At 40.8% G+C, this 19895-nt stretch overlaps 1 protein-coding gene across 2 annotated transcripts in view; it reads left to right on the top strand.

Annotated features, from left to right (window-relative positions):
- Positions 1-1205: 1205 nt before the first annotated feature.
- ATP2B2 (ATPase plasma membrane Ca2+ transporting 2) overlaps positions 1206-19895 on the top strand; it is a 458951-nt gene continuing 440261 nt past the window's right edge. For both annotated transcript variants that reach the window (XM_072720298.1, XM_072720317.1), the window contains exon 1: positions 1206-1316. The gene's annotated coding sequence lies outside the window, so the exon portion shown is untranslated. The remainder of the gene's footprint in view (positions 1317-19895) is intronic.

Below are 19895 nucleotides of genomic sequence, written 5' to 3' on the forward strand. Positions count from 1 at the left end.
GATAGCCAATGTTTTAGACTTTGCAGACCAGTCTATTGCAACAATTCACCTCTGCTGTTGTAATGCAAAGGAGTCATAGAAAACATTTAATCAAACAAAACTATAAATACAGGCTATTGGCCAGATTTGATCCATGGGTCATAGTTTATTGATACTTGCTCTATACTAAAGAAAAATAACAAACGGCTAATGATGAGTAACAAACAAATGAAAGCTAGAGGTCTCCTTCAGTTATTTTCAAAGAAGCTTTTATTTTTTTTTCTTCCCTAGCAGAAGAGAAAAGAAAGCTGAGGACCAAGATCAGGACCTCAGGATGTGATAGTTATTTAAAGACACTTAAGTGACCAACCAAGGCAGGTCTGTTATGCTAAGATTATCACCCTACAGCCTGTGGTTTTCTGGGCAGGGTGTGGGGAATCCTGATTTATTTCATTTGCTGATTTCCCATGTCATTTGCCTCTTCCTCCAAGGAACCCTCCCAGACTGACCATTCCAACCAAATTCTCTTTCAAGCATTCTGTTGGTTTCCATCACAGGACTTTCCATCCACCTAGTAAGCCAACCTTTTTTGGAAGTATGACATACAAAAGAAATGTATACAGGCCATAATTTACAGCTGGGTGAATTTTTACAAGGTGAGCCTTCATAACCAGCACCCAGATGAAGTAATAGAACAAGGCCAGCATCAGGAGTCTCTCATGCTCCCTCTCAGTTACTACTGCTCTTAAAAAGAGTTACTACCCTGACTTCCAACAGTGTAGGTTATTCTTCCCTGTTTGTGAACTTTATAGAAATAAAATCCTACTGTATGTACTCTTGAGTCTGGCTGGCTCTTCTACTCAGCATTATTGGGGAGCAGGGTAGGGAGAGATTCATCCATGTGGTTATAGTTTATTTGTTCCTGTGGTTTGAATACACTGCAACTTATTTATTCTAAAGCTGATGAACATTCTATTTGCTTCCACTTTTGGCTATTAGGAAGAGTGCTGCTGTGACATTTTTGTATATGTCTTTTGATGAACTTATACACACATTCCTGTTGGTTATAGTCTCATACATTTTTACCAGCAATGTATGAGAGTCCTTTTTGCTCTATATTCTTGCCAATACTTATTCTGCCTTTTTAATTTTATCTATCCTATTGGGTATATAATGGTTTTGTATTGGGTTTTTAATTTGCATTTTTTGCATTTCTTTTTTTTTAGGTAGGCTCCACACCCAACGTGGAGACCAGTGTGGGACTTGAACTCATGACTCTGTGATCAAGACCTGAACAAAGATCAAGAGTTGGACACTTAACCAACTGAGCCACCCAGGTACCCTGTACATTTCCTTAATGAGTAATGATGGTTAGTACTTTCCATGTGACCATTCAGATGTCCTCCTTTGTGAAAAGCCTGTCCAGACTGCCCATTTTTCTTTTCTTTTTTTGTTTGTTTGCCCATTTTTCTATTGGATTTTTTTGCCTATTTTATTTACTTGTAGGGGTTCCTGTTAAATACTGGATAGAGGTCTTGTCAGATATATGTATTGCAAATATGGTCTCTTACTATGTGGCTTTCCTTTTTAATAACTTTAATGTTGTATGCTCTTGTTTTCAGCTTAAGAAATTTTTGCATATTTAATAGCATATAGGTGTTTTCTTAGGTTTCCTTCTAAAAGTTGTATCATTATACCTTTCACATTTTAATCCATCTGGAATTTGTTTTTGTGTATGATATGAACAAAGAGACAAGATTTCTTTCCTTTATGGTTATCTAACTGCTCTGGCAACATTTATGGAAAAGATCATCTTTTCTCCACTTAATTATAGTTGACACTATTATGTTACCATATATGTGTGGATCTTTTCTGGACCTTCTGTTTTCTTCCATGAATCTATTTGTCCTTGTGCCAATACCACATTGTCTTAATTATTGCAGTTTTCCCTAAGGCTTGAAATATTCAACTTTGTCTTGTTATCTAAGATTGCCCTAGGTATCCTAGATCCTTACAATTCCATATATTTTTTTAAATCTCTTAATTTCCATAAAAAACCAGTAGGGGGTTTTGATTGGGATTGTATTAAATCCATAGATCACACAGAGGAGAATCAACATTTTATCATTATTGAGTCTTCTTATCATGAACATGGAATACCTTGTTATTTATTTAGCTCCTCTTTGATTGCTTTCAATCATATTTTATAATTTTCAATACAGAAGTCTTACACATGTTTTGTTATATTTATTCTTAGATATTTTACATTTTTGATGCTCTTGTACATGGTATTTTAAAAATTTCTTTTTCCCTTTGCTTGTTGCTAGTATATGAAAATAGAATACAATTGATTTTTTACAGATTTATTGAGGTTTAATTGAAGTACAGTAAACTTTACATTTTAAAGTGTACAATTGATACATCTTAACATACATATGCATTACGAAACTATCACCACAATCAAGATAATGAAGGTATCCATCACTCCCCAAACTTTCCTTATAACACTTTATAAAACATTTCTTTCTACTCCAGCCCGTCACTACACAACAACCAATCTACTTTCTGTCACTCTATATCAGTTTGCATTTTCTAGGTTTTTATACAAATGGAAATTCATTCAATATTTACCTTGGAAAGGGTCTGAGTTCTTTCACTAAGATAATTATCTTGAGATTTAGTCATGTTGCTGAATGTTTCAATAGTTGGCTCCTTTTTGTTGCTGAATATTCATTATATGGTTACAACACAGTTTATCCATTCACCAGTTGATGGATATTTGAGCTATTACCAGTTTTGTGCTATTATAAATAAAGCAGCTGTGAACATTCGTGTAGAAGTCTTTCTATGGACATTTACTTTCATTTCTCATGTCTTGAGTAAATACCCAAGACCAAAATGGCTGAATCATACGGTAGGGGTGTATTTAATTTTTAAGCAACTACAATCTGGTTTCCACAGTGACGATACCATTTTATGTTTGCAACAGCAGATGATGAAAATTCCAATTGCTTCATATCCTAGCACTTGGAGTGATCAGTCTTTTTAATTTTAGCCATTCAGAGTGGTTGTAAAGTGGTTTATCATTGTGGTTTTGATTTGCATTTCCCTAATGACTAATATTGTTGAGCATGTTTTCATAGACTTATTTACTATCTCCTTTGGTGCAATGCCAGTTAAAATCTCTTGACATTTTTTATTATACTCTTTCTCTTACTGTTGAGTTATAAAATTTTAAAAATATTTTTTACATACAAATCTTTTGTTAAATATTTGTTTTGCAATTATTTTCTCCCAATTTGTGGCATGCCTTTTTATTTTTCTAACAGTATCTGTTGAAGAACAAAATTTTAATTTTGACGGAAACAAAGTAATTTTTTTCTTTATAGCTTATGCTTTTTGTGTCCTATTTAATATGTTTTTAGTCAAATCTAAGATCACTAAGGTTTCCTTTCATGATTTCTTCTTCTTTATGGTTTAAGGTCTTACATTTAGATCTATGATCCATTTTGAGTTAATTTTGTTTGTGGTGTAATTTGGTAATTATCTGGTTTATTTTTTTACTTTCGAACATTCAACTGTTCCAGGTCTATTTGTTGAAAAGATTATCCTTTCTCCCTTGGACTTTCTTGGTACCTTTGTTGGAAATCAATTGACCATGTATATGTGAGTCTTTTTCTGGACTTTTCATTCTCTTTCACTGACATTGTATCTTTATGCTGATACCACATGGCCTCTATTAGAATTGCTTTTTGATAAAACTTGAATTCAAGATTTTCTAAGTCCTTTAACTTTATTCTTGTTTTTCAAATTACTTTGGGTATTCTAGATCCTTTGCATGTCTATTCAAATTTTATTTATTTTTTTTCTATTCAAATTTTAAAATCAGGTTTTCAATTTCTGTTTAAAAACAACAACCTGAGATTGATTAAATCTAAACATCAATTTGGTGAGCATTGCCATCTTAACAATACCAATTTTACCAATTGACAAATGTGGTATATTTCTCCATCTATTTAAGCTCTTCTTCATTTCTGTTAGCAATGTTTTATTAGTTTTTGATGTATACAACTTATGTATCTTTTAGTCAAAGCTATATTTCATATTTTATGCTATTATCAATAATATTTTTTAAATTAATTAATTTATTTATTTGAGAGAGAGAGAGAAAGACAGGGCATGAGCAACAGGGAGGAGACAGAGAGAGAAGGAGAAGCAGACTCCCCACTGAGCAGGGAGCCCAACTCGGGGCTTGATACCAAGACCCTGAGATCATGACCTGAGCTCAAGGCAGATGCTTAACCAACTGAGCCACCCAGGTGCCCATGTTAATAGTACTTTTTAAAATATTAATTTTCAGGGTGCCTGGATGGCTCAGTCGGTTGAGCATCTGACTCTTGGTTAAGGTTCAGGTCATGACCTCATGGGTCCAAGATCCAACCCCATGTTGGGCTCCACACTCAGGAGGGAGTTTGTTTAAGGATTCTCTTCCTCTGCCCATCGTCCCACTCTCTCTCTCAAATAAATAAATAACAATATCAATTCTACATTGTTTTTTGCTGGTATATAGAAATACTAGTAATTGTTATGTTAACTTTGTATGTAAGCTTACTTATTACAGCATTTTTTAGGATTTTCTACAAAGACTATGTTACGTACAAATATAGTTGTATTTTTTTCTTCTTTCCAACTGCATGCCTCTTATTTATTGTTCTTGCCTACTGTACTAGAAAGAACCTTCAGCAGAATGTCACAAAGAAGTGGTAAGAATGGACATATTTGCCTGTCTCTTGAACCTTGTGGGGAATGTATTCAGTCTTTCGCCATTAGGTATGATGATGTGAGCTGTAGGCTTCTGTAGGTCACCTTTACCAGGTTGAGGAAATTCGTCTTCATTCCTAGTTTCTATCACAAATGGTTGTGTTTTTCTTCCTCCTTCTTCTTCTCTTCCTCCTTCTTTTTTGCCATCTATTAAGATCAATGCTTTTTTTTTCTGTTCTTTTTTGGCCCATGGTCCCTAAGTATGGTGAATTATATTGATGTTAAATGTAAAACTAACCTTATATTCATGGGATGAACTCCACATGGTTATGATCCTTTTTACATTGTAGGTATGATTTGCTAAAGTATTGTATTTTGTATCTATGTTCATGAAAGAGATTGGTCTGTAATTTCATCTTTTTTCCCCTTATAGTGTCTTTGGTTTTGCTATCAGATTAAAGCTGGCCTCATAGAATTTGTTGGGAAATGATCTCTCCTCTTTACTTTTCCAGAAGACTTTGTGTAGAACTGATACTGTCTTTCTTGAATGTTTCATGTAATTCACCAATGAAGCTCTCTGTGCCTAAAGTTTACTTTGTGGGAAGCATTTTAATGACAAAACAACTTTTTACTAGATAGAGAGCTATTTAGGATATATATTTATTCTTGAGTGAGCTCTGGTAATTTGTGTCTTTTAAGGACTTCATCCATTTCATTTAGATTTACTGATATAGATTTAAACATAATGTTCCCTAATTAACCTTTACAGTCCATAGGATCTATAGTCATATCCCCTCTCTCATTTCTTTTTTTTTTTAATTTTTTTTTATTTATTATTTATGATAGTCACACAGAGAGAGAGAGAGAGAGGCAGAGACACAGGCAGGGGGAGAAGCAGGCTCCATTCACCGGGAGCCCGACGTGGGATTCGATCCTGGGTCTCCAGGAGCGCGCCCTGGGCCAAAGGCAGGCGCCAAACCTCTGCGCCACCCAGGGATCCCCCCTCTCTCATTTCTAAAGTTGGTAATTTGTGTCATCCCTTTTTACTCCTGATTAGTCTGGCTAATGGCTTATCAATTTTAATAATTTTCTTAAATAAGTAGCTTTTTATTTTCTTTGTTATTTTTGTTTCTATTTCATTGATTTACAATTTTTCTTCATTTTTTTCTGTTTATTTGAGGTAAAAATTGTGCTTATTCTAGTTTCTTTGAATAAATTTGAATAATAAGTTCAAAACTTAGGTCATTGATTTGAAATTCTTCTTTTCTAATGTAAGCATAGATTACTATAAAAGTCCCTCTAAATATAGTTATAGCTGCATCTCACAAATTGTGATATATTCTATTTTTATTTTCATTCAGTTTGAATATTTTGTAAATTCCTTTGTAATTTCTTCTTTGATAAGTTAATTAGTAATATGTTATTTAGTTTCCTATATTTGAGGATTTTCCAGAACTTTCCTTTTTTAAAAAAATATTTTATTTATTTATTCATGAGAGACACACAGAGAGGGAGGCAGAGGCACAGGCAGAGATCACGCTCTGAGCCCCTCAGGCATCCCTTCCAGAACTTTCTAATACTGATTTCTAATTTAACTCCATTGTAGCTCAAGAACATAATTCATAATATTTAAATCCTTTTAAATTTATTGATTTTTAAATTGGTTCTGTATCTAGTGCCCTTAACAACTTTATTTATTAATTCCAATTTTTTGCTTGCCCCTAAGGTTGTGAGCAAGATAATGAACATTCTTGTCTTGTTCCCAACCACAGGGTCAAAGTATTTGCAGTATTTCATCATTAAAATCTGTGCATATATTGTATATATCATTATCTATGTAAAGAAGTTCGCTTTTATTCGTAATGCTAAAAGATTTTCATCATGAATAGGTTTTGATTTTATTAAGTGTTTCTTAAAAATCCTTTGAGATAGGATTTTTTTATTACTGTGGTGAAATATCTTGAACTATATTGACCTGTAATGTTCTTTTCTTATAATATCCTTGTTTGGTTTTGTGTTAGTCTTAAAATAAAAAGTTAGGAAATGTTTCCTCTTTATTTTGGAGACAAGATGATGTAATATTGATCTTTTCAATGTGTAGAAAAAGTTGTCTTTTTAAAAATTTATTTATTTATTTTGAGAGAGAGAGAGCACGTGCACAAGCACAAGCTAGGGAAGGACAAAGAGAGGGAGAGAATCTCAAACAGACTCTCCACAGAGCTCAGAGTCTGACGTGGGGCTCCATCTCATAACCCTGAGATCATGATCTGAGCTGAAACCAAGATTCTGATGCTTTGCAGACTGTGCCACCTAGGCATCTCTTTTTTTTCTTTAAAGAATATAGGGCTATTCAGACTTCTTTTTTTTTTTTTAAGATTTTACTTATTTATTCATGAGAAACACAGAAAGAGAGAGGCAGAGACATAGGCAGAGGGAGAAGCAGGCTCCATGCAGGAAGCCTTATGTGGATCTTGATCCCAGGACTCCAGGATCATGCCCTGAGCCGAAGGTAGATGTGCTTAACCACTAAACCACCCAGGCATCCCTATTCAGACTTATTCTTGTTTTAATTTTGGCTACTTTTGTTTTTCAAGAAATGATGGCTAAAAATTCCCTGTTCAATAGCATAAATATCAGTTTCATGTAAAGTCTCCTGAATTATAGAAGTTTCTGCTAGCTAATTAACATACCCACTGTGGTTGATGGCCAAAGCCCGGGAAGTCATCCCAATACTTTTAAAGAAAAAATTATGATAGCATGTGACAGTACTTTATATGTGGTTAAATGTGTGTTTAAAGATTATTGTTGGTTTTTAGCAAGATGGCAACATTGTTTCAGAATACCTGAGGCTCTCTTTTGCTAGTCCTATCTGCTGTGCTAAGATGGGGTAGAAAATATAAGTTGTTAGGAGTCTTCCAGGGTCCAGGGAAAACTATTATACATATTTGCATTACCATGTTCAGAGTAGTCAAGAATTGAGCTCCTTTTGGGTGGTAAATATTTCTCTGGAAATTACTTCCTTCATTCACTCAAAATACTTAGGCCAACAGCTTTCTGAAAGCTTGGACCAGGAAAAATAGCACATGAGTCAGAAACCAGAAGAATTCTCCAGAATCTGGGCTTGAGGCTAGAGGTAGTAGCAAAGTCGGGATCAGAAACCATGTGAGGGCTGGGGCTGAGAGACCCTGACTCATAGTCACCTCCTAATTGAAGGCATTGTGGCTCCTGACCCTCCCATCTTAGGGAGCAGGGGCTATCCTGGCTATCCCAGGTTTGCAGGGTCACCAAGCAAGCCACCATCTCTGGCTGGAGTTGGGTGGATCTTAGGTTATTAATTTACTCACTTGCTTGACTTAGGTCACTACTGAGAATTGGGGCCCTGGTGACTTCTAGCCTGGTAGACACAATCATCCTTCCCTGTCCTTTCCCCATTCATCCTCTTTCTTCCTAGCTTCATATTTTCTCTCCCTTCTCATCATTCCTGCTTTCTCTCTCTGTTCCTCTTTTTCTCCCCCTCTCCACCTTACCCTCCTTCATGTCCACCTTTAAGAGATAGCACCCCCATTCCTCCTCCTGGACACCATTCTTGTCAGACAGTAAGAAACTTGGAAGTGGTTGCCAGGATACTAGACTAAAACAGCGACAGAAATGCAAACCAGAATTTGAGCAGAGATGAGGATGAAGCAGAAATTCAAAAGATCAATGAAAATTAAATAGATCTTTCAGGTACAGCCAGCCTTTCTAATCTGGGAAAGAAAGTCAAATGGCTCTCTGGCCCTTTAAAGAGACTTAACTCTAACAAACAAGGTTCTCCTGTTGGGATGGAGAAGGGGCATGTGAATATACTTCTGGTACTGGGCATCAAGAAATGTAGACAAAACAAAGAAATCAAGAAGAAAGAAATTGGGAGAGTCATTACCCACAATTAGGAAAAAAAAAAAAAAAAAGACAAATGTTTTTCCAGAGCCAGAAGTTCCACTTCAAAATGGAAGCCCCAGACATGTGATAAGTATATCACAGGCCTATTAATTTGAAATTTTAGAGCGTTTGGTACTCATGTACCCAAGCCAGTGGCACCATGAGACAAACAGTGGAGGAGAAATCACTGTAAGGCCAAATTCATTGCCCTTGCCCAGGGGGCATACAATGACACAGGCCTGCAATTAAGGAGATGGCCACTAGGGGAGGTAGTGATTGGTGCAGATTCTAAGCAAGAGACCCAGTGTGTGTAACAGATCTTTTGGGCGTGTGCACGCACACACAAGGTTTAGCTCTTTGTTAGAACAATAGCATATATTATTCAACTACTGTAAAATATAAGATCTTAATATCAGATTTAGAATAAGATAGGGAAAAGTAAAAATATCTAGATCCAAGTTGCACATTTTCTCGTGTTAAAGTTCAATTGGTTTCCAACGTTCTATGTGTTGAGTTTGGTCCTTGGTGCAACATTAGGAAGACAGAGTGGCTTTCTGGGCCATCTGGATCCCCAGTGCACCTTCTTTTCTGTGTAGGGACTTCAGATTGATTATCTTAAAAGCCATTAACTATTCATTTGCTGTTATCAGATAGAAAGAGGTAATTGCCTCTTACAAACTATTTCATCTTGAGAACTTCCTATGCTAACTACCTTTCCTGCTTCATTTCCTTCCCCATTCAAAAACAGGGACTTCTCTTTCCAGTTGAGGTTAAAGCCAAATTCTTATATGCTGTAATCCAAGAAAGATTTCTTAAAAACTGGAATCATATCCCTAATTTCTTCACACCACATCGTTCATGACTCTTTTCCTTTTAATTCAGGAGAAAGATCCCAAGCATTTAAGTCCACACCTTCTCTCTTCCTCCCACTTTGCAAGTTCAGGATCACTATGGCGAAATGCAAAAATAAATTACCAGTTAAGACTCCATTAGCAAGCCACTGCCCCTCAGGCCTACCATTTTGCATTTTCATCCTCTGAATATTTAAAAACCCATTTTAGAAACATTTGAATAAATGAGTTTTTAACCCAAGTTTGAACAATGAATCTTCTTACATGATTACAGATTCTTTGGGAACAGAATTGCTCAGAAGCCAGTGGGCAGTGCAAAACAGCTCCTCTTCTGAGCCAGCTCATTTATTTGCTTGGGACAGCGAATGCTCTAATCACAACATATTTGGTTTCTTTTGTAATACTGGAATTCCTTAAGTGTCCTTGGACACTTTCCAACCCCCCAAATATTAGTCATGCCGCTTGATGCTCAAACAAATCCCAAAGTCGACACTCTTGAACACATCCCTTCCTATTTGCATGGAAATTAGATTTTAAAAACATCAAAATGAAAACAAGTTTCATAGACCGTGTCCACAAAATGCCTCTCTATCTGTAAGTGGACTGTAAACTTTGCTTCCAAACGGTGGCTTTCAATCCCATTAGTTTAGGATGCTTGAGAAGCTAAGCGGGAATTGCAATCTGGCGCACTTCACTGTCAACGGAGAACTTTTCCCTCCATGGCAGCTTCACTGTCTTTGGCTTTCCTTAGATATGAATTAAAGCACCTTCAGGTTTTTAAATTGGAGCTTTTATTATAAAATAAATGAATTAAATCAACTTTTGATCTCCTATCCATATGATATCACATTGATTTTCAAAAATCAAGAGGTAAAAAAGCCCTCTAACCATCCTTGGCAACGGATAGAAAAATTCATTGCCTTCAGTGTGGGCTTTAAGATCATATCTCATAATTCTTTCCTACCATTTTTATTAACTAATAAAGGTAAACATCTTTATTAAAGTTTATTAACACTTTACAAACACCTCACATGTACTGTAATGCTGAAGATACAGAGATAAATATGATAGTACTCATGCTGGTAGGAAGAGAGACACTTAAGAGATTTGAATATAAAACAATATGTGGGGGCACCTGGGTGCTCAGTGGTCAGTGTCTGCCTTCAGCTCAGATCATGATCCTGGGGTCCTGGGATTGAGTCCCATATCATGCTCACTGCTGGAAGCCTACTTCTCTACTTCTCCCTTTGCCTGTGTCTCTGCTTCTCTCTCTCTCTCTCTCCCTCTCTTTCTCTCTCTCTCTCTCTCTCTCTCTTTCTCTCTGTCTTTCATGAATAAATAAATAAAATCTAAAAAAAAATGCATGATGTCATAAAAGCAAAGAATGACTATTAGGTCTATGGGGAAATAGGTAACTATCTGGAGAAGTAAGGAAGGCTTCCCAGCAGAGGTGGCATTTGAGAAGTGCCTTGGATAAGAAGCAGTGTTCTAGCTGGAAGTCAATTATAGGAAATTTGGAAAGAGAGTTTAGGTCAGATTTATGAAGGTCTTCAAACACCTGGCCAAGAAGACTAGTCTCCATCCTCCTCATGTGCATTTGGGAACATTTATTGATTCATTGGTTTATTCAACTCTCTGAGCAGTGAGTTCCTGAGCCAATGGTGCTACTGGTGTGCTAGGATCTTCCCTTGGCTTCTATGGGTCTACTGTGTACCTTGCTGTGCACCACTCTGTTCCCAAGGAGGCTGACCCATGCTGGTCACCTCTGCCCTCCAAGTACTAGTTGGAGGTAGCAAATTAGAGACATTAGCAAGAGACCAGAGGCCAAAAAGTAAGACCAGGGTATTTATTGCCCCAGCTCCCTCCCTATGGAATTAGCAGTGCCCAAATCTCCCAGGCCACAGCTACCATCAGCCTGCCTTCTCTAGATAGCTCTCTTGGGGTCAAGGAAACTGCCTCCCCCTTCTTGATCCTCGGGCCTCAGCTGGCAATAGCTCCCCACCATTGTTTGTCCTGGGCGCTACACTATCTTTGTTGCTCTACTTAAAACTCTGCCCACACCTTTTTAAGCAGTGCCTTTATTAAGCTGGACTCAGTAACCCAGCTTGGTGTGTGTGCCACCTGTCTGCTTCCAGGACCATGATTCAAAAATGGCAAAAGAGGACAGCTTACTTGGAGCTTATCATCTAATCCTCTTGAACTGTGTAAGCAGGAGAATGGCCAGGTTGGATATTTACATTTTGGAAACATCACCTGGATGGCAGCGAGGAAAAAGATTTCAATGGTTCAAAGGGCTATGAGAGAAGGTGTTGTTGCTTGGTCCTAACAACAGATGCAAGTGGCCCATATCTGGGAAGGATGGGGAGGTAGAGGGGCAGGCAATGAAAGAGCCACTTGGAGAACCTTGCAGGTTTGGCAGTTTCTGATGAGTGAAAAGAAATAGTCAAGGGTGGTGTTCATATCCTGCATGTGGTAACTGGGCAGATGTTCTGTTCCTGAGCTGGGGAGTCCAGGATAAAGGGTTGATTGGCAAGGAGAGAAAAACTTGATGACTTTGTCATTGAGCATGTTAGTTGTATATTGCTGATGGGATATCTGGGTGGATGTGTCCAGCAGTTCTTGATATGAGGTTTTGAGTTTGTGGGAGAGGTCAGGCTGGGAAATATGGATGTGAACATCATTGGAATCCAGGTGGGCATGAAGTCAAGGAGGAAGGTAAGACGCCAAAAGTGAACATGTTGAGTGAGTACCTACAAGAGACCCCATGGAGTTGTGATATGTAAACAGCAGCTCAGCACTGATGTAAGGGCCCTACATTCCCCACACTCAGTGGTGGGTCCTCTCCTCTCAGCCCCAGCACAGCAGTTGGGGCCCTATACCACCCATGTATCCAGGGAAAACCACTGAATCTGTCTTTGGTGACTCAGATTTACCAAGTATCCCAGGCTCTATTCTGCTGACCATGGAGATACATGAGGAAGAGGTAAAACATTTAATACGAGTCTGAATACCCCATACATATTCTGAAAATGAGATTAAAAGGAAATAAAACTCTGATACGTTTTGGTAACGTGGCCAACGTCACCTGTCTGATATGCAGACTTCTTTCTACACTCTCTGACACGGGTACCTGCAGTGCCATCACAGCTGGCTCACTCATGCCTGGATCTGATTCCAGCTGGTGATAAGCAGAAGTCACACTGAGTCGGTAGTGATCAAGTGTGAGGGGAAGAAGCATCCCCAGGAAACAAAAGGCCAGAGGTGTTGAACAAGAGCCTTTTAGACATAAAAGAGACTTGCCACTTTGAATGATCTCAGTAATGGCTTTGGCATTTTGATGTGCACAGTTTCCTCCTCCTCTCTGAAAACCCATGTACACATTCATTCTGACTCACTGATTGCTGTGTAAGAAGGGATCAACATACACAAAACAAAAAGCACAGAGGAATTTAAGTTATATTGTATAAGCCTGACCTGAGAAAGCTCAAAAGAGTGGAAGCATAGAAATATAAAAGACGCATCCAGGAAATAGGGATGAGGGAGAGAGAAGAGGAGGGAGGGGAGGGAGGTGGTCTGGATGCAACAGAACAGAAAACAGAAAGAATGTCAATCATTGCAGAGCAGAAGTTTCTAGTTCTTTCTACATTGCACAAAAGGTGGCATGGAAGAGTTGGCACCTACTGCTGGTTAATTGATGAAGTCAGGAAAACATAAAATGAACAGTTCACATTCAGAGGAGCCTGGAGTACATACAGGGGGAGCTCTAGAAATGCCGCAGTTTACCTGATGGAGCACATTTCTGTCTTGGCTCTGCACCCTTGATTGCTCCCAGGGAAAGAAGCTCCTTGGGGCCAGATTCATTTGCACTCCTTGCCACAAATACCTTCTCTGGAGACATCCCTGTAGCAGGGTTGGCCAGCTTAGTTTTAGTAAAGTGGAGGCTACTGGGGGGCCTATTCCATCTGCTGCATTTTCCAGATGGCAAAACTGACTGGGACAGAGGCTGTTAGTGGCTTTTGCCACCTCCAGCCTTTCCTCAGCTGCTATCTTGGTACTCTTGAATTTGGAGACTCAGCCCCTGCTCTTTCCTGAATCAATCCTGGCCCACAGGGGTTTATATGTTATGGGGGAAGAAGGCACTAGGAGCTTTCTCCCACTTGCACTTGGAAGATGTACATCATCCAAAGTTAGGGCCTGAGAGCAGCAGCCCCAATTTCAGATGAAGGACTCCCAGTCTTAACACCCATCCCTTCTCCATGGGTTCATCTGTGAGTACAAAGACAGAAGTTGATTTAACTTCATTTGACAGCTCTTAGTGAGAAAGACTTGGAGACTTCCAGGGGGCCATTCTGTGATGGATTAGTTATGTCTGCCAGAGACATAGGCTACGGAGTGGTGGTATGCAGGCCATCTCATAAGCCATATCCATTGCCTGCTTGACTTCAAGTATGACCATAACCTGGATTCTCCTGCCCCGCCCACAAAGTTGGGTCCCCTCTGACTTAGATGCTTATTGTAATCCACCTCAAGTGTGATATGCCCACTGTCCCCTGCTGACCATCTATTTGGCTGGGTTAATTTGTCCAGTCTCCATTTATACCTGATCCCAGCTCCCTGCTTGATAGAATTAAGTGAGCAAAGGCATGTAGAGCATTTGGCAGTATCCACACATAGTAGGTATTCCATAAGCAGCTGATCATTTCATTATATTATAAATGTCTGCCTTCCTTAATAAATGATAATTAAGTGCCTACTACAGATTGGGTGTTTTCTATAACTCTTCCCATTTAGTCCTCCTGACTGCACTGCAAAATAGGTATTACTATCACAGTTTCCATTTTACATGTAAGGAAATAGAGGCTATACAGGTAAAATCACTTGGTCAAGGTTAGATAACTTGTAAGTGATGAGACAGGGATTCAGCCCCAGGCATGTCCATATGCAGGCTAAGAATTTTCTATGCTAACACTGAAAGGTGTCAGCCTGCATTTCTTTCTTGTCCATAGAACATTGAGGCACCTTCTGGGTATTTTTGTGCATTTCTGGTAGGGCAAAATCATGGGCCCATGACCAACATCCCTTCTCACTCCTCGAAACTCTGTGAACCTCTGGCTACAAATCTGGGACCCCAAGAGCTGGCTGGAAGATGTTGCTCTTGCACCAGCCCTCAGCTGCTTTTGCATATCTGGCAGGGAAATAACACTTAATTACCTTTCTAGGCATTTAAGTAAGCATTCATTCTGGCTGATGTCAGTCTTCCATGGAAACTTTTGAAGTAGGGGAGAAAAGACCTCAGAGGTACGCTTTCAAGGACTAACTCCCTGGGACTGGGCTGTTCACATGGAGGCGCTGCTTCCCTCAGAGGGGACTTCCCTGGCCACCTGGCACCTGGGCCACATGGGTGCTGGCTTGGCTGCCCTGATCTGCCTAACTTGAGTTGCTGTGTTCCCTTGGCTTCCTACTTCACTTCCCACTGAGTTGCTAGATGTAAGTAAAGCAGTTGGACTTGGACTTGGAAAGGGTAGAGGAGGGGAGGGAGAGGGGAAATGGGCATATCCTGTGGGTGATGAGACTTGGAGCAGTGGCTGGGGCACCTCTGGTGTTCTCCATGCCTTTGTCCCCCATCTTGGAGGATATGGTTACTTCCCTCCCCTCCCATATCATAGAGTCATCCCTGGCCCTTCACTGTCTGCATACACAGCCAAATTTTTGGCTAAATCACCCCAATTTCTAAGATAATCTTGGCTAAGGCAGGAAATACACCACAATCCTGGCACCAATATCAAATCCTTTCCTGTAATTCTGGGCCCAAGGGTAATACCAGGGAATAGGCCCTGTTGATTCCCCACCCATACCCTATCTGCATGCTGACAATACCTACTGTGGGGAACCAGTGGATAAAAGCCCCTGTTATAATAGCTCTGGGATATGTTCTACACTCTCCTCCAGGGTCCCCAGCAAGACCAGACTCCAGTTGCCCACAGAGGTCATGTGCATCATATCAGCCATTCTTCCCCTACAGGTATTTCTTCAGATTACCTTCCCAATAAGCTCTTTATCCTTGAACACCTGCCTTAAGTCTTCTTCTGGGAAAACCACACCAAGACACCCTCACACAATATCCCCAGAATCTTCTGGCTGACCCTCTTAGTCAGAGATGAGCCCCACCAAAGACACATGCTAATTCAGCTCAATGAGATTGCCCTTCCTTTCTCCCTACATTCTCTTTCTAATTTGTTGTACACCCACTACCTTCAGGACTGGGGTCTGGTTCCTAGATGGAACTATAAATATCAACTATTACCTGGGTTCCATCCATTCTACTCTGTCCCAGTGACAGCAATTTCCAGCATCTACTAAGACCTTTGAATCTGCTTGGACCATGTGGCTGGTGCAGCACCATGTCTGAATTGGGTCTTTACTCTTTCCTTCCCATGAATTGAAAGACCTGGCTGAGATAGGAGAGACAATGCTGCAGGGAATGACAAGACTGTTTAGCAGAAAGACATGGAGTTTAGGAGTCAGATAGACATGTTTAGATCTCAGCACTGCCATAGACAAACTGCTCTGCTTTGGGTGAGTTCATCTCTCTGAGATTCAGCATCTTTATCCTTAAATAGTAGGGGGCAGATATAGCTAACTGTCTTCCATGGCTTGTGCTGCTCTTCCATCTTAGTACAGAGTTGGATAGTGGCCACCAGATAGGGATAGCATTTCTCAGCACTCCTTGCACTTTGGTGACTTGTTCTCACCACTGGAATGTGAGTGGAAGGTATACGTATTACTTCCAGGCCAGTGGGGTTAAGAAGCAGGTATATTTCCTCCACTATCTCATTCAACTTCCTTGTAGATGCAGAGGACTCCAGAGGTCTAATCCCGGATCCCTGAGTCAACCCATGGAGCAAAGCTGCCTACCAATCAGAAACTCCAGCATTGGAGCATATGAGCAAAAATATATTTGTTAAGCTACTGAATTTAGGGGGTGATATTTGTTACAGCAGCTGCCACTACCCTAACTAATATATAATTGTTTCTGCATGTTGTCAAGACCTAAGAAAATACAGACAACAACTAGTGTGAGGAGCACTTCCTATGTGCTAAGCACTGTGTTTCACATGCATTGTCTTATTGAATCTTCAGTGCAGCCACATGATCTACATCTTGTATCTGAGGAAGCTATGGCATGGAGAGGTGAAATTACATGGTCAAGATTACATAGCTAGGAAATGCTAGATCGGACTATAAATTAAGTTTTTAATCATTAGGCTAAACTGCCTTCCATACATGGACAGCATTAACACAGTTCTCACCACAGAGTGAGTGCTTCCTTTTTTTTTAAGATTATTTATTAATTTATTCACGACAGACACAGAGAGAAAGTGAGAGGCAGAGACACAGGCAGAGGGAGAAGCAGGCTCCATGCAGGGAGCCCGACGTGGGACTTGATCCCCGGTCCCCATGATCACACCCAGGGCTGAAGGTGGCGCTAAACCGCTGGGCTACCAGGGGCTGCCCGAGTGAGTGCTTCCTAAATGGGCACTGTCTTTGTTAATCAGGCCAAGCAAAATCTAGCCAGAGTCTTCTGACATCTATATGAAGCCTTTGTCTAAATGAAGCAGGTGAAATAGACAAGGCACCGCCTCTGGTGAGGACACAGAGCTATGTGTTCAGCCTCACCTGAGCCCTCTACCAGGCATCCTTGCTGAAGACATGGCCTGCATGCCTAAATGTTGACTCCCCAGAATCACAGCTTCCTAAGATGCCTCTAAGTGATTTTCAGCTGGACTCCTTGCTGGTGGGGTACCTGCAATTTAACCTGCTGTCCCAGATTTCTTGAGGTTAAACATGCCCTCACAGCCCTTCCCTGCAGCCAGCAACCCCTCAGGGGACCCTTGGTCCCCTCACAGAGGCCTCCCCATGGCCCCCTGGGACAGCTTCTTGGCCCTTGGCTTCAGCCCAGCCTCCAGCGGGGCTGTTTCTGGCCAGGCGGGTAATAGATTTCTGTCTCCTTTTTGAGGGCCTTTTGTGTGCCCTCAAACCCAGAGCCAAATGTCCCCCTCCAAAAAAAAAAAAAAAAAAAAAAAAAAAAAAGCCGTGTTTCTAGCCCCTGCGTGAGGAGACTTTTATTGCTGGAAGACCCTGGGGGGAGAGCTGGCCCAAGGTTTTATTTATGTTAATTGCCCACCCCTCTTCCCTGGCCCCTCTCTTCACAAAGCTCCCTTGTGGGACACCAGTGAAGCATTTAATGCGTAGTATATATCGAGGCAAGGGTGACTGCCCTGCATTTCCTGGCTCGTGATTTATTGAGGTAGGGCTGGACTTGCTTTCCTCCTTCCTATCCTGACCCTGCCTTGTCCAGGAGATATAGCCTAGAATTCTCCCTGATGGGGTCCAGAATGGGCACCCTGCCATGCCACTCCAGAAACCTACTATGCCTCCTCTGCTTGCCCAGAGGCTCAAGGAAGCCATTATTCCCATTTTATGTACAGGGAAACTGAGGCATGGTTAAGTAGCTGGACATGGGTCCCAATTTGGGGTCCAAGGTAACACTTAAGAGTGGTTGGAACGTTTTCTGAGAATGGGAAGAGGGAAGGGGTATGGGGAACCTGTAAGAGGTGAGAGGAAGCAGAGGAAGCATACCACCAGCTGGGGTGTGGATGAACTTGAATACTCAGACCTCTGGGAAGCTGGAACTGGCAGGTGAGCCCAGGCACTCTGTCCCCCACCACTCAGTCTCAGAAGACCCTCCCCTCTTTCTCCAAATGGGACAGAAGTCCATTTCCAGCCTCATCAGGACTTGGTGTCTGTAGAGTTATTTTGAAGGCTGTGTCAAGCCCCTGGGCAGGTTTCCAGGCTATCCCAGAGGGAAAAGCTGCAGCTGCCCTTAGGCTGTGTGGACAGGGCCCAGTGTGCCTGTCCCTGTGACCCACCCCATTCCATGGGCCTGCGTGGGGACTGCTTTGACGGTGCCTGCATGGGTGCTTGTGTGTATTAAACAGACATAGACAGATGGAAGGGGAACAATGTACAATTAATGAAAGACGGTGCTTGATTTAGAATTTCCTTTCCTTTCAATGCGAACAGGCAGCTGTGACCCAACAGAGGAACGCTGGACTTGGAGCCAGTCTATGGGCTCACATCCCGGTTCTGGCACGTGGCCATGAGGCCTTGTGCATGCCGTCTGCCCTCGCTCCACCTTGACTTCCCTCATCTGTAGAATAGGGGTCATCCTCTCCTTCACAGCCTCCTGGGAGCAGGATATGAGATGCTGGAGTGAAAAGCCCCTCACACATTTTAGGTGCTGGGTAAATACTTGTTAAACATGAGCCTAAAAAGGGACACAAACAACTTGCAGAGCAGACCCTTTCGAGAAGCCTGTCCACATGGAGATCTGCACATCAAGCACATTTTTTTTTTTTTTTTGAGAGCCTATGTTAGAAGATACGGCTATTTCTTTCAGTGTTTCCAAAATGAGTGGGAATGTAGTTGCATAAATGTTTTCCAGGAAAGATGGCTCTTGATACTTTTTCTGCCCTGAGACATTTTTGAATATGGAAGGACTGAACACAGAAATACCTTCCTTAAAGGTTTTCTATTAACTTTTACTTAAGTATGATAGGTAGATAGAAAAGTGCACAAATCATATGTGGTTAGCCCCATGGATTTCATGAGCTGACAAGGTCCATGAAGCTAGCATTCTGGATCAAGAAGCTTCTAGTACCAGCACCTCAGAAACCCCATGTTCCCTTCCTAGTCACTTCTCACTTGCAAGCATAACCACTACCCTGACTCCTGCCAGTATGCTTTGGAATGCTATACAGTATGTAGTGTTTTGTGTTTAGCTTCTTTCCTTCAGTGTTATATTGGTGAGATTCATCCATATGCTTCCAACGTATGTGAAATTCAGGTGCTCTTCATCCTTGCAAACCCCTATATTGTCTGTCTTGCATTTAAGCCATTTTGGTGGGTATATGGAGGCATTTCATTGTAGTGTTAATTTACCTTTCCCTGTGGTAAATTGCCTTTCCCTGATCAGTAATGAGGTTGAGCCTCCTTACATATATGTGTTGACCATTGAAACATTTTCTTTGTAAAGGGTCTGTTCAGGTCTTTTACTCGCCTGTCTAGCAGGCAAGCTCTCATCTTATTGATTTGTAGGAACTCTTTATGTATTCTGGTACTCTTTCGTTTTAGGACCTTTTATAAGGCTTCCCACCTCTTGCCCAGATGTTTCACCCTGAGTACTTTGGTTGCTGTAGTCTTGTTGGGAACCCACTGAGTCTGACAATTTGAGAGACTTACCCCTGCCACCTGTCAGTGACAGCTGAATGCTGCTGTGTTCCTTTTCAGAGTGTAGGGTGGCTCCTCTGCATAGAGAGAAGCTGC

The sequence above is a fragment of the Vulpes vulpes genome, chromosome 9, assembly GCF_048418805.1.
Source record: "Vulpes vulpes isolate BD-2025 chromosome 9, VulVul3, whole genome shotgun sequence".
NCBI classification, from domain to species: domain Eukaryota; kingdom Metazoa; phylum Chordata; class Mammalia; order Carnivora; family Canidae; genus Vulpes; species Vulpes vulpes.